The sequence below is a fragment of the Anolis sagrei genome, chromosome 9 (genome assembly GCF_037176765.1).
Source record: "Anolis sagrei isolate rAnoSag1 chromosome 9, rAnoSag1.mat, whole genome shotgun sequence".
Lineage (NCBI taxonomy): Eukaryota > Metazoa > Chordata > Lepidosauria > Squamata > Dactyloidae > Anolis > Anolis sagrei.
In genome coordinates this window covers 28,591,390-28,605,417 of record NC_090029.1, presented here as the reverse complement: position 1 = coordinate 28,605,417, position 14,028 = coordinate 28,591,390, and positions in this window count along the sequence as shown.

The following is a 14,028-nucleotide window of genomic DNA, read 5'->3' as shown; positions in this document are numbered from 1 at the left end:
TCCTAATGATGAGACGCCATTAAAGAGGAAAGGCAGCCTTTTTGGCTTTGCTTTGCCTCCTTGCACTGGAAATGAAATTGACTTTGGGAAGCTTCCAAGATTTACAAAATTCAAACAAAAAAGTATTGGGAAAGTTTTGATTCTTAAGTTTTTGGCGCATGCCACACCCACACGTCGGATATCATGTAAGTATGAACTTAACTAATTTGATACAACTTACGAAAAAAATTGCACATCCTAACAGTTACTCATCCTGAATCAATTTGTATTTCTGAGCCACCTCACCTAATAGCCATTACCATGTGGTGGTGCATGTCATAAACTAGAGCAGTGGTTCTCAACCTGGGGTCCCCAGATGTTTTTGGCCTACAACTCCCAGAAATCCCAGCCAGTTTAGCATCTGTTGGGATTTCTGGGAATTGAAGGCCAAAACACCTGGAGACACACCGAACAAGAGGACCACTGAACTAGAGGAAGGCAATCTGATGTCTTCTAGTCCAGTTGCTTTCATACTTTGGCCTGGAAAATCTTGTGGGACTTGACCACGCTGGCTTTGGGTTGAAATCAAAAGTATATGGGTGACCACAGGCTGGAAAGCACGGCCATGGATGTGGATAGATCACAACTATTATTTGCTATAGCCAGCATGGACAATAGTAAGGGATGATGCCACTTTTCTCTTGACAGGAGTGGAAAATCTGTAACCTCCTCTCCTGTAGATGGTCCATGAAACTGGAGAGTAAGGGCCAAGCCCTGAGATCTGGTGATCCGTGATTATAGGACTGACTTTGTAAATGTATTTACAGAGAGGAAGAGGTCAAATCTGCCATTAGACCCATTTGCCTATGAAGAGGAAGCCTGGGAAAGCCTCCCTGGTTTCAGCTGAACAGGAAGCTCAGTCCAACAGCGCTGAGCAAGGCAAGCAATGTTTTTTAAAAAGAGGAAAATCTCAGCTTGATCCCTTTTCCCCCCACAGCGAAGGCAAACCACTTCTTTATTGATTACTGAAGAGCATTTGCAGTGTCAGCTGGGGAGGGGGAGAAAGGAGGGAGTGCTACTTGGAGTCGGAGAGGCTGTTGAATTCTCCGCAACGGGGCCAAAGCAGCAAGTCAATGCACCCTCATTATGAATGGTGTCCCTAAGCCTCCGATGAATAAAATGCAGAGTGGGTTGGATTGGATTGCATTAACAGGAGGGCAAAGGAGACATGCTGAGGACTGGAGAAGCACGAGGAAGGGCAGGAAGCTGAGGGACTCTGCAAGGAGAGAAGTGTGCACGTGTGTGTTGATGTGCGGACAAGCACACCTCACAAGAGGAGGGCATGGAAAACAAACAATAGGTGATCTGCAACCTTGACTGACACTGAGAGAAGGGAAGATTGCAAGGATTGCCAAGCATTTGTTGACAAAAGAACATCTGGAGGACAAAGACCCGGAAGATTAAAAAGAAATTAAAGCTAAAGTGAGACCAGTGATAAAGCAGTCCCCTGGATCCAAGGAGAAAATGAAAATGAATTAGAGTAGGAAATAGATACAGGGAGGTTTCCTCTGTCTACTAAATTACCAGCAGGCAGAGATAGAACAATGGGTACAAGTTTGGAAAACAGAAGGAGTAGCAATGTCTTAGCATGGGATAGTGACCAACTAGGACATTGGGAGCACAAAACTTCAACCTGCACACTTAGGGTCAAACCCTGGTGCTGGCGGAACTGCTGACCTGAAGGTTGGCGGTTCAAATCTGCAAGATGGGGTGAGCTCCCATCTGGCAGCTCCAGTTTCGTAAACGGGGATATGAGAATAGTCTCCCACAGGATGGCAACACATCCAGGCATCCCCTGGGCAACCTCTCTGCAAACGGTCAATTCTCTCACACCAGAAGCTACTTGCAGTTTCTCAAGTCACTTCTGACTATGGCAAGCCATAAGGGATAGACTTAGTTGATCCAAAAAATGGTTCAAAACTAGTTTCAGATGTAGAGGGCGCTGGTGGTTCAATTTGGGAAAAAAATCAAATTAAAAAAAATTCGGAATTTTCCAAAATTTCTAAATCGCTTCATTCATGGCGGATGCAATTGCGCAACAGCCCTTCTCCCTGCCCTGGTTCTCTGCTACCCTGCTCTCTCCTCCCCCCCCCCCACAACAGCAACAACACACAAGCATCTGCAACGCAGCTAGGCAGGCTGGCAACAGCCCTGCTCCCAGCCCTCCTCCGCTTACCCTGCTCTTCCAACCACTTTTCTTCCAACCTCCCTTCCCTTTCTCTTTCCTCTTCCCTTCCCAGGCTCACAATGAGGCTCTGAGCCATGTGCTGCCCTTCATATAGCGTGATGGCTGCTGTGCCAAAACCCTGCCCCTCCCCACCCCAAAGCTTTTTCCCTCATTGGCTAGGAGGCAAGTATGCAAGTTGCTTGCCTCCAAACATTGAGCCACTACCAACTCACTTCCTGAGTCAGAAGGAAAATGGTGAGAGAAGCTTCGGAAGGGCAAAGGGACTTCCAGTTTTCTTAAAAACTTTGAAATTGTTTCAAAAAGTTAATTTTTCCCACTTTATTCCAAATTACAAAGATTCCAATGGTACCTAACCATGCCTAATAAGGGACCTTGGACAAATCACCATATTTCATCCTCAGAGGAAAGGTAACTTTCTTTCTGAACAGTTCCACCAAGAAAACCACACAATAAGGTCATCATGCATCAGAAATGACTTAACTACAAGTGATGGAGATGGTTCTTGGCAGCTGCCTTCTCTATTCCTGCCAACAGCGGGAGGAAGGAAAGGTGTCTCAGTGGCAATCTGTATCTTTGGCATGTGGAAGATCCCAGAGCAGTACTATTGGTCAAACCAAAGATTAGCCTTTCAGCATAGTGGTCAGTTAAATGGCTCCAGGAAGCACACAGAGATGAATATCTTCTCCTACAACTAAAATGCAAAGGTAGACAGCTTCTGATATGGAGGTTCTGTTCAGCTATTACTTTCAGTGTCCTATCCTCTATCGAGTCTTCCTTCTAAAACTATGTAAAGATATGTTATGTGCCATGTTTCATAGTAAGGAATTTGTGTGGAGCATTTCATTTTTCTGTGCTGACACTTAGTCGATTTCATTTGGAATTAGGGCAGCTTTCCACAACCTGGAGCTTTCCAGATCTTTTGGATTACAGCTCCAATGATCCCCAGAGCCAGCCTTACCATTAGACAGAGTAGTGGCTGTGTCAGCCATCAGATTTTAGGGGTCTTGAGAGTGCAACTAATTCTTATTTAGCCTGTTGAAATGTTTGCTTTACTGACAGAGATGGAGAGTGTTGTTTGGGAGATTTTCTACCACATATTTCAAAATAACTTGGCTGGCACCGTGTGTTGTTTTAAGGGGGTGCTGTTTGTCACTCTATCCCAGGCAGCCAAAGGCTTTGTGTTGGTACCGATCATCTCTCTTCATTAGCCATTCCGGTGGGAGTTGAAGCCCAAAACATCTGGAGGCCACCAAGTTAGAAAAGGAAGGATTGGCAGTAGGGATGGGGCTGCCAGTTCTGTTTACTTGGGTCTGCTTTGATATATTTAATAGCACCCAAACAAGTGACAAGGCAAAACACATAGAACAATCTGGCCAACACATTCACTTGTGTTTGGAGCATCAAACTCTCACAAAAGTGAGAAAAGCACAGATTTATTTATTTATTTAGGGCATTTATATCTCGTCCTATCTCACCTTCACAGAGGGACTCAGGGCGGCTAACAGCCGGCACTGCATAGTGCCCACAATAAGAAAAGCATAAATACACATAATATAATAAAAACAGTATAAAAACAATTTTTTTTGTCGTGTCAGGAGCGACTTGAGAAACTGCAAGTTGCTTCTGGTGTGAGAGAATTGGCCATCTGCAAGAACATTGCCCAGGGGATGCCTGGATGATTTTTGATGTTTTTATCATCCTTGTGGGAGGCTTCTCTCATGTCCCCGCATGAGGAGCTGGAGCTGATAGAGGGAGCTCATCCGCCTCTCCCCGGATTTGAACCTGCGACCTGTCGGTCTTCAGTCCTGCCTGCACAGGGATTTAACTCACTGCGCCACCAGGGGCGCATAAATATAAATATAATATAATATAAAAATATAATGTAAAAACATTAAATACAATGCCGAATTCAGTTGTAATCCTAAAAGCCGTCCATCATAGTCCATTAAAACCATTACTTTGCCAGCAAGCCTGTTTAGTCTTCAAAGTCCTGATCTCACAGCCAGGATTTCACTTTTTTTTCAGGACAGGAGAGATAGAGAGCAGATCTGATTTCATTTGGGAGGGAATTCCATAGCTGAGGGGCCACCACAGAGAAGGCCCTGTCTCTCATCCCCACCAAACGTGATTGCAATGGTGGGGGGGGGGGGACTGAGAGCAGGGCCTCCCCTGAGGATTGTTTCCACGACAGGGCCATGGGTGAGGGATATAACAGGAAAACAGGTTGGTATGGTTTTACTACTTCAACCCACCCTCCACCGCCATAAAATGGACTCTCCTTCTATCTCTAGCACCTTTTGTGGCCTCAGCCCAGTTAATGCAACAGTACAAAAATAAAATTATCATTATTATTATTTGAAACACAACAAGATGAGTCCACAGCAGACACTCTGCTGGCTGTTGTATTGGATCACACGTCGGACACTTCCCAAGTGTCTAGGACTGTGTGATGTATCGGCGAATAATGCATGCAGATCCCAGTAAGGTAGCCTTCTGCAGCTGGCAGATGATAATCTTGTCAGCGCCAATTGTGTTTAAGTGCAGGCTAAGGCCTTAGACACTGCACCCAGTGTGCCAATCACCACTGGGACCACCTTGACTGGCTTGTGCCAGAGTCTTTGCACAAGCTAGTCCTTATATCGTGTCAGCTTTTCCTGTTGTTTCTGTTCAATCCTGTTGTCGCCTGGGATTGCAACATCGACAATCCATATTTTGCTTTTTAACATGATCATGGGGTTAGGAGTATTGTGCTCCAAAACTCTGTCTGTCTGAATTCGGAAGTCCCAGAGTAGCTTGATGTGATCATTCTCTGTAACTTTTTCCGACTTGTGATCCCACCAGTTCTTTGTCGCAGGCAGATGGTATTTGTGGCACAAATTCCAATGAATCATCTGAGCAGCGGTGTTGTGCCTCTGCTTGTAGTCCGTCTGTGCAATCTTCGTGCAGCAGCTGAGGATGTGATCTATTGTTTCATCTGCTTCCCTGCAGAGTCTGTCATCGACATTTCAATTCTGGCTTTGATGGGATTGGTTCGAATGCCTTGTTCTTGGGCTGCCAGAATCAGGCCCTCCTTCGTCTCCTTTTTTAGAGTTCCATTTGTGAGCCACAGCCATGTTTTCTCTTTGTCAATTTGGCTCTCAATTTTTTTCCCAGGAACTGTCCATGGAGAGCTTCCTTTGCCAGTTTTCTCTTCTGCTCTGGATTGTGTTTTTACGGAATTCACTCTTTGTCTTTTGCACTTTAAGCAGTTTACTACTATTTACTTCCCTCATTGTTGGTTCTTGACTGGCTTTCACATAATCTGCCAGTGCGTGTTTCTCTTCTTCTACCATTTGTTTTACTTGCAGAAGCCCTCTGCCTCCTGATTTTCTGGGCAGGTATTATTATTATTATTATTATTATTATTATTATTATTTTCCAGAGAAGTATTCTTCTTCAGAATCCCTAGGTCTTCCCATACATCTTTCTGGCAGAGGTTGACCATAGACTCATACTTGAGGAACTAGAGATTTCTAGAGACAATGTTTAAATTTAATCCCTGAGTAATGAAATCCACAGAAGTTAAATCCACAAAGGTAGAGGCCCGACTGCATTTCAAGAGTAAGCCATTACTGAATCTGGACATTTAATTAACGCTGAGGCTAAAATAGTATCCTCATCCTCCATCAATTTCTCTAATCTTCTTTCCAAACCACCTAGATTATTGACCAATTGCAAAACATCTCAGGAGGAAGCAAATCCAATAAATCAATTATGTGCTGTGTGAAAAAGTATTTTCCCAATCCAATTCACTGGATGATCCCATCTCGCAGCTTGTGAGAGAGGAATGGAAGCCGTCCGTCTCCTATGTGTCCACTTTCTCTAGAATTCACTCTCTTATGCTAGAAGTCATTCTATTTGGTTCCATCATTCATTATGTAAAGATCTTCTGATAAGCAGACTGTGGGTAAAAATGGTCGAACTCAAACCCCAAATGGAGACTCTTGTCACCACTGAGGTTAAGGCTACATTCTTAGATGGACTTAGCACTAATCCTAAGCATATATATTTAGAAGGAAAGCCTACTGATCGCATTGGGGTGTGTTGCTGTGTACCATCAAGTCAACATTTACATGAAGCAGCTGGGAGAGATCATCCAGAGTTTTGGAGTTCGGTGCCAAATTTATGCAGATGACACCCAACTCTATTACTCCTTTCCACCTAATGCCAAGTATGCTGTTCTGGTCCTGAACCGGTGCCTGTCACCACTAATGGACTGGATGAGGGCCAACAAGCTGAAACTAAATCCAGACAAGACAGAGGTATTTCTGATCAGTCGTGAGGCAGATCAGGATGTGGGATTGCAGCCTGTGTTGGATGGGGTCACACTCCCCCTGAAGACACAGGTCTGCAGTCTGGGGGTGATCCTGGACTCATTGCTGACCCTGAAACCCCAGGTGTCAGCAGTGGTCAGGAGTGCCTTCGCACAATTAAAACTTGTGTGCCAGCTGTGCCCATACCTTGAGACGCCTGACTTGGCCATGGTAGTCCATACCTTAGTCACATCCCATTTGGACTATTGCAATGCTCTCTACGTGGGGCTGCCTTTGAAGATAGTTCGGAAGCTTCAAATGGTCCAGAGATTAGCAGCCAGGTTACTAACTGGAGCGCCATTCAGGGAGAGAACCACTCCCATGTTGCAGCAGCTCCACTGGCTGCTAGTCTGCTTCCGAGCTAAATACAATGTGTTGGTTCTTACCTTTAAAGCCCTGAACGGCTTAGGTCCAGACTACTTGACAAACCACATCTCCCTCTACAGACCAACTTGGACACTGTGGTCATCAAAGGTCCTCCTCCTCTCAGTTCCATCGCCGTCCCAAGCACAGTTGGTGGGAATGAGAGAAAGGGCCTTCCCCATGGCTGCTCCCACTCTGGAACTACGGAGTTTAAGATGACCCCCTCCCTCCTCGCTTTCAAAAAACAGTTGAAGACATACCTTTGCTCACTGGCTTACGAGGAGGAGGAATAGTAGTTGGTAATACTATCATTATACCTCTGATTAATAGTTGCCATGCATATCCGTGCCCTGCTCAGCCTACCAGCTCAATAGATATCTTGAGCAATGATTAATCAATTTGCCCCAAGGAAATGGGAAATTATTGTTTCCATTTGATGTTATAACAGTCTGTGCTTTTTATTTAATTTTAGTTTGTTAAGTTATAATTCGTATTTATATGTTGGGTTGTATAAATATTGTTAGTATGGATGTATTGTTGTTGTATTAAAGCAGTGTTTCTCAACCTGGGGGTCGGGACCCCGGGGGGGGGGGGTCGTGAGGGGGTGTCAAAGGGGTCACCAAAGACCAACAGAAAACATAGTATTCTGTGTGAGAAGTTTGACCCAATTCTATTGTTGGTCGAGTTCAGAATGCTCTTTGATTGTAGGTGAACTATAAATCCCAACAAATACAACTCCCAAATGTCAAGGTCTATTTTCCCCAGACTCCACATTTGGGCATATTGACTATCTGTGCCAAGTTTGGTCCAGATCCATCATTGCATGAATCCACAGCACTCCTCTGGATATAGGTGAACTATAACTCCCAAACCCTTCCAGTGTTTTCTGTTGGTCATGGGAGTTCTGTGTGCCAAGTTCGGTTTAAATCCAGCACTGGTGGAGTTCAGAATGCTCTTTGGTTATAAGTGAACTATAAATCCCAGCAACTACAACTCCCAAATTACAAAATCAATCCTCCCCCCCCCCCCAACCCCACTAGCATTCACATTTGGGCATATTGGGTATTTGTGCTCAATTTAGTCCAGTGAATGAAAATGTATCCTGCATATCGGATATTTACATTACGATTTATAACAGTAGTAAAATGACAGGTATCAAGTAGCAATGAAAACAATATTATGGTTGGGGGTCACCACAACTTATGGAACTGCATTAAGGGGTCATGGCATTAGCAAGGTTGAGAACCACTGTATTAAATCATTGAATATTTGTGTTTTATGTTTGGAATCCGCCCTGAGTCCCTTATTATTATTATTATTATTATTATTATTATTATTATTATTTTGGAAGGAAAGCCTACTGATCCCATTGGAGTGTGTTGCTGTGTGCCGTCAAGTCACACAGACCCAATGAATGAGAGATTTCCAAGAGCCCTTCATACAAACAGCTTTGCTCAGGTCTCACAAACCCAGAGCTGTGATTCAGCCTTCCTTTTTTTTCTGCTGATTTCAACATTACTGAGTACTGTCATTTTCTCCCAGTGAAATATGTTTCGTGATATGTCTGAAGTATGACAGTCATTTCCGCTTCCAGTGAGATTTCAGGTTTCATTTACTCTCAGACCCATTTGTCTTTTCAGTGGTTCATTGTACCCGTAGGCTCTTCTCCGGTGCCACATTTCAAATGAGTTCTCCCCCCTGGCACTTTCTTTGCTGTCCAGCTTTCTCATCCATCCATCCAAACCAGAAATACTACAGAATGGATGATCCCAAACCTGAGGCTGTTGAAATTTCCATTGACCCGTGAATGGCCCCAATTATTTTCACTCCAGAAAATTATGTGAAGCACATACACCGAAAAAGTGTTGAAAGAGGCAATATAGTATTTTGAGTTTTGGGCTTCAAAAAACCCTACTCAGTCATGGAAACTCGTGGAATACAGGTACTCCCCACGTTATGAACAAGATAGGTTCTGTAGGTTTGTTCTTGTTGGAAATAGTAACTTTCTTCAAGCCCGCACTAGTAATTTGTTCATATATAATTCAGGTTACTTACTATATTGTATATGTGTGTATTCGTATGCAGTTTTCCTTAACTCTATGTTGTGGGAGGGGCTGCAGACTATGTGACCAGATCTGGGACTATTCAGGACTCAGGCTCCATTTTAGAATGTAGAGACTTCAGTAGAAACAGTATGCTTTTAAAAATCTGTAGAAACAGACTGTATTAGTATGCGGTTTTCCTTAACTCTATGTTGTGGGAGGGACTGCAGACTACAAGACCAGATCTGGGACTATTCAGAACCAGACTCCATTTTAGAATGTAGAGACTTCAGTAGAAACAGTATGCTTTTAAAAGTCTGTAGAAACAGACTGTATTAATATGCAGTGTTCCTTAACTCTATGTTGTGGGAGGGGCTGTAGACTATGTGACCAGATCTGGGACTATTCGGGACTCAGACTCCATTTCAGAATGTAGAGACTTCAGTAGAAACAGTATGCTTTTAAAAGTCTATAGAAACAGACTGTATTAATATGCAGTTTTCCTTAACTCTGTGTTGTGGGAGGGGCTGCAGACTATGTGACCAGATCTAGGACTATTCAGGACTCAGACTCCATTTTCGAATCTAGAGACTTCAGTAGAAACAGTATGCTTTTAAAATTCTATAGAGACTGTATTAATATTCAGTTTTCCTTAACTCTATGTTGTGGGAGGGGCTGCAGACTATGTGACCAGATCTGGGACTATTCAGAACTCAGACTCCATTTTAGAATGTAGAGACTTCAGTAGAAACAGTATGCTTTAAAAGTCTATAGAGACTGTATTAATATGCAGTTTTCCTTAACTCTGTGTTGTGGGAGGGGCTGCAGACTACATGACCAGATCTGGGACTATTCAGGACTCAGACTCCATTTTAGAATGTAGAGACTTCAGTAGAAACAGTATGCTTTTAGAAGTCTGTAGAAACAAACTGTACAGACTCTATTAGACTCTCAGAACAGAGAGATATGTTAGACTTTGGACTGTTGATCAAAGCATCTAACGGAGGTGCTTTCAATGCAATTTTCCTGTATTTTGGCAGGGGGTTGAACAGGATGGCCCATGAAGTCTCTTCCAACTCAATGATTCTATGATTATAAGAAAGATGCCCTGTGTTATCTACACAGATAAACAACTTTGTCCCGGTCCTCAAACACTCTCTGCTTCATTCGGAAAAATGCTGCAGGTCAGTCGGTGTTGTATTTTGGTGTCGATGTTGACTTTGGTGGAGAGGTGGCTGCCAAGGTAGTAGAAATTATCAACATTTTCTAATGTTACACCATTAAACTGTATTTCTGTCATTGGAGAGGGATTGGCTGGTGACTGCTGGAAGAGCACTTTGGTTTTCTCGATGTGCAATGACAGGCCGAGCTTCTCGTATGCTTCTGCGAAGGTGTTTAGAGTGGCTTGTAGGTCTTCTTCTGAATGTGCACAGACGACATTGTCATCAACATACTGGAGTTCTATAATAGATGTTGTTACCTTTGTGTTGGCCTTCAGTCTGTGTTATCGCCACAACTTTATTCTCTGTCTTCATTGCTATGATACTTCATCTTGTTGATGAGAAGCTTCCCAGTGGAGCTGGGATTTATAGTTCACCTACAACCAAAGAGCATTCTGAACCCCACCAAAGATAGAATTGGGTCAAACTCCCACACCAGGCCTGTTGCCAGGATTTTGTTTCGGGGGGAGCTGAGTTTGATTCGGGGGGGGGGGGCTGAGTCTGAGTGAAAGAGGGTCTACTCTAGCAAACCTTTTGTATCGTTACCCCAATACCCCCATGCATATGGGATATATTGAGCATGGTGATCAGACCATAATATGAATAAACATAACAGTTTAAATAATGCACCAGTAAGACCATTAAGCTCCTGGTGGTGCAGTGGGTTAAAGCACTGAGCTGCTGAGCTTGTTGAACGAAAGGTCGCAGGTTCGATTCCGGGGAGCGGCGTGAGCTTCCGCTGTCAGCCCTAGCTTCTGCCAACCTAGCAGTTCGAAAACATGCAAATGTGAGTAGATCAATAGGTACCGCTCCGGCGGGAAGGTAACGGCGCTCCATGCAGTCATGCCGGCCACATGAACTTGGAGGTGTCTACGGACAATGCTGGGTCTTTGGCTTAGAACTGGAGATGAGTACCACACCCCAGACTTAGAAATGACTGGACTTAATGTCAGGGGTGGAAGCCAGAAAGTGGAAGGCAAAAGGAAGAGGGGCCGACCAAGGGCAAGATGAATGGATGGCATCCTTGAAGTGACTGGACTGACCTTGAAGGAGCTGGGGGTGGTGACGGCCGACAGGGAGCTCTGGCGTGGGCTGGTCCATGAGGTCACGAAGAGTCAGAGACGACTAAACGAATGAACAACAATGTCAGAGGACTACCTTTACCTTTTTAAGACCTTCTTGTGGACCACCATGAGAATTTCAGGGGGGGGGGGGGTGAAGAAATTGGTCCAACGTGCGGCAGCCATGATACTAACAGGAGCGGTGACCAGGGAGCATACAACCCCCTTGTTGTACCAGCTCCACTGGCTGCCGATTTGCTACTGGACTCAATTCAAAGTGCTGGCGTTGGCCTATAAAGCCCTAAACGGTTCCGGCCCAAGATACCTATTTGACCGCATCTCGGCCTATGAGCCCACCAGGACTTTGAGATCTTCCCGGGAGGCCCTGCTCTCGATCCCGCCTGCGTCACAGGCACGGCTGGTGGGGACGAGAGATAGGGCCTTCTCGGTGGTGGCTCCTCGGCTGTGGAACACCCTTCCTGTGGACATTAGACTGGCTCCTTCCCTGATGATATTCCGCAGGAAATTAAAGACTTGGTTGTTCAAGAAGGCGTTCGAACAAGAAGTACAATGAATGGTAATGACTATAGGAACGGATATTATTGAAGATAGTTTTGACGGTGTGGTGAATGAATTAGAACCAGACATCCTGAGGAGTGAGGTTGAATGGGTCTTAAGAAGCATTGCTAACAACAAGGCAGCAGGAGACGACGGGATCCCAGCTGAACTGTTTAAAATCTTAAAAGATGATGCTGTCAAGGTGATGCATGCCATTTGCCAGCAAATATGGAAAACACAAGAATGGCCATCAGACTGGAAAAAATCAACTTATATCCCCATACCAAAAAAGGGAAATGCGAAAGACTGCTCAAACTTCCGTACAGTGGCCCTTATTTCTCATGCCAGTAAGGTAATGCTCAAGATCCTTCAAGGAAGAATCCAGCAATACATGGAGCGAGAGTTGCCAGATGTTCAAGCTGGGTTTAGAAAAGGCAGAGGAACGAGAGACCAGATTGCCAATATCCGCTGGATAATGGAGAAAGGCAGGGAGTTTCAGAAAAACATCTACTTCTGCTTCATTGACTATTCTAAAGCCTTTGACTGTGTGGATCATAATAAATTGTGGAAAGTTCTTAGTGGGATGGGCATACCAAGCCACCTTGTCTCTCTCCTGAGGAATCTGTACAAGGACCAAGTAGCAACAGTCAGAACTGACCACGGAACAACAGACTGGTTCAAGATTGGGAAAGGCGTACGGCAAGGCTGCATCCTCTCACCCAACCTTTTTAACTTGTATGCAGAACACATCATGCGAGGATGTGCGGGGCTGGATGAATGCAAGGCTGGGGTGAAAATTGCTGGAAGAAACATTAACAACCTCAGATATGCAGATGACACCACTCTGATGGCCGAAAGCGAGGAGGAGCTGAGGAGCCTTCTCATCAAGGTGAAAGAAGAAAGCGCAAAAGCCGGGTTGCAGCTAAATGTCAAAAAAACCAAGATTATGGCAACAAGAATGATTGACAACTGGAAAATAGAGGGAGAAACCGTGGAGGCCGTGACAGACTTTGTATTTCTAGGGGCAAAGATTACTGCAGATGCAGACTGTAGCCAGGAAATCAGAAGACGCTTACTTCTTGGGAGGAGAGCAATGTCCAGTCTCGATAAAATAGTGAAGAGTAGAGACATCAGACTGACAACAAAGATCCGACTAGTCAAAGCCATGGTATTCCCTGTAGTCACCTACGGATGTGAGAGCTGGACCTTAGGAAGGCTGAGCGAAGGAAGATCGATGCTTTTGAGCTGTGGTGTTGGAGGAAAGTGCTGAGAGTGCCTTGGACTGCGAGAAGATCCAACCAGTCCATCCTCCAGGAAATAAAGCCCGACTGCTCACTGGAGGGAAAGATACTAGAGACAAAGTTGAAGTACTTTGGACACATCATGAGGAGACAGCAAAGCCTAGAGAAGACAATTATGCTGGGGAAAGTGGAAGGCAAAAGGAAGAGGGGCCGACCAGGGGCAAGATGGATGGATGGCATCCTTGAGGTGACTGGACTGACCTTGAGGGAGCTGGGGGTGGTAATGGCCGACAGGGAGCTCTGGCGTGGGCTGGTCCATGAGGTCACGAGGAGTCGGAGACGACTGAACGAATGAACAACAACAACAATAGGAACGGAACAACGGAAAATGATACTGGATTGTGGTTTGGATGATGAGACGATGCGAAATGGCTTTTGTAGTAATGACGATGTTTTTTTGTTTAATGCTGGATTGTGAATTATTTTATACTGTGTCTTGAATTTTGAATTTTGTTCTTCCTATGTTGTACACCGCTGTGAGTCGCCCCCGGGCTGAGAACAGCGGTATATAAGCAAAGTAAATAAATAACACACACCCCACACCCCCACACCCCCGCTACATGCCTGTCCCACACAGAACACCCATGAGCAACAGAAAATACTGTGTTTACTGATGGTCTTTGGCGACCCCTCTGACACCCCCCTCACGACCCCCCCCCCCCGGGTCCCGACCCCCAGGTTGAGAAACTAAGCCTTCAACAATACATTGAACCTCTTTTTGTTCCTGAGTTCCACAAGTCCTATCCTCACCTTGCTTGTAGATTGGGTGTTAAGTTTATTTTTCTGCATCCAAATGATCCCTTTTCCAAAGGGAAGGAAGGTGCCCCTTGGTGTGGTTGGCACGCCTTTGCCCTGTGCCCCGCAGGATGCCCCCTCCCAACCCCTTGGTGGGGGCTTCAGGAGG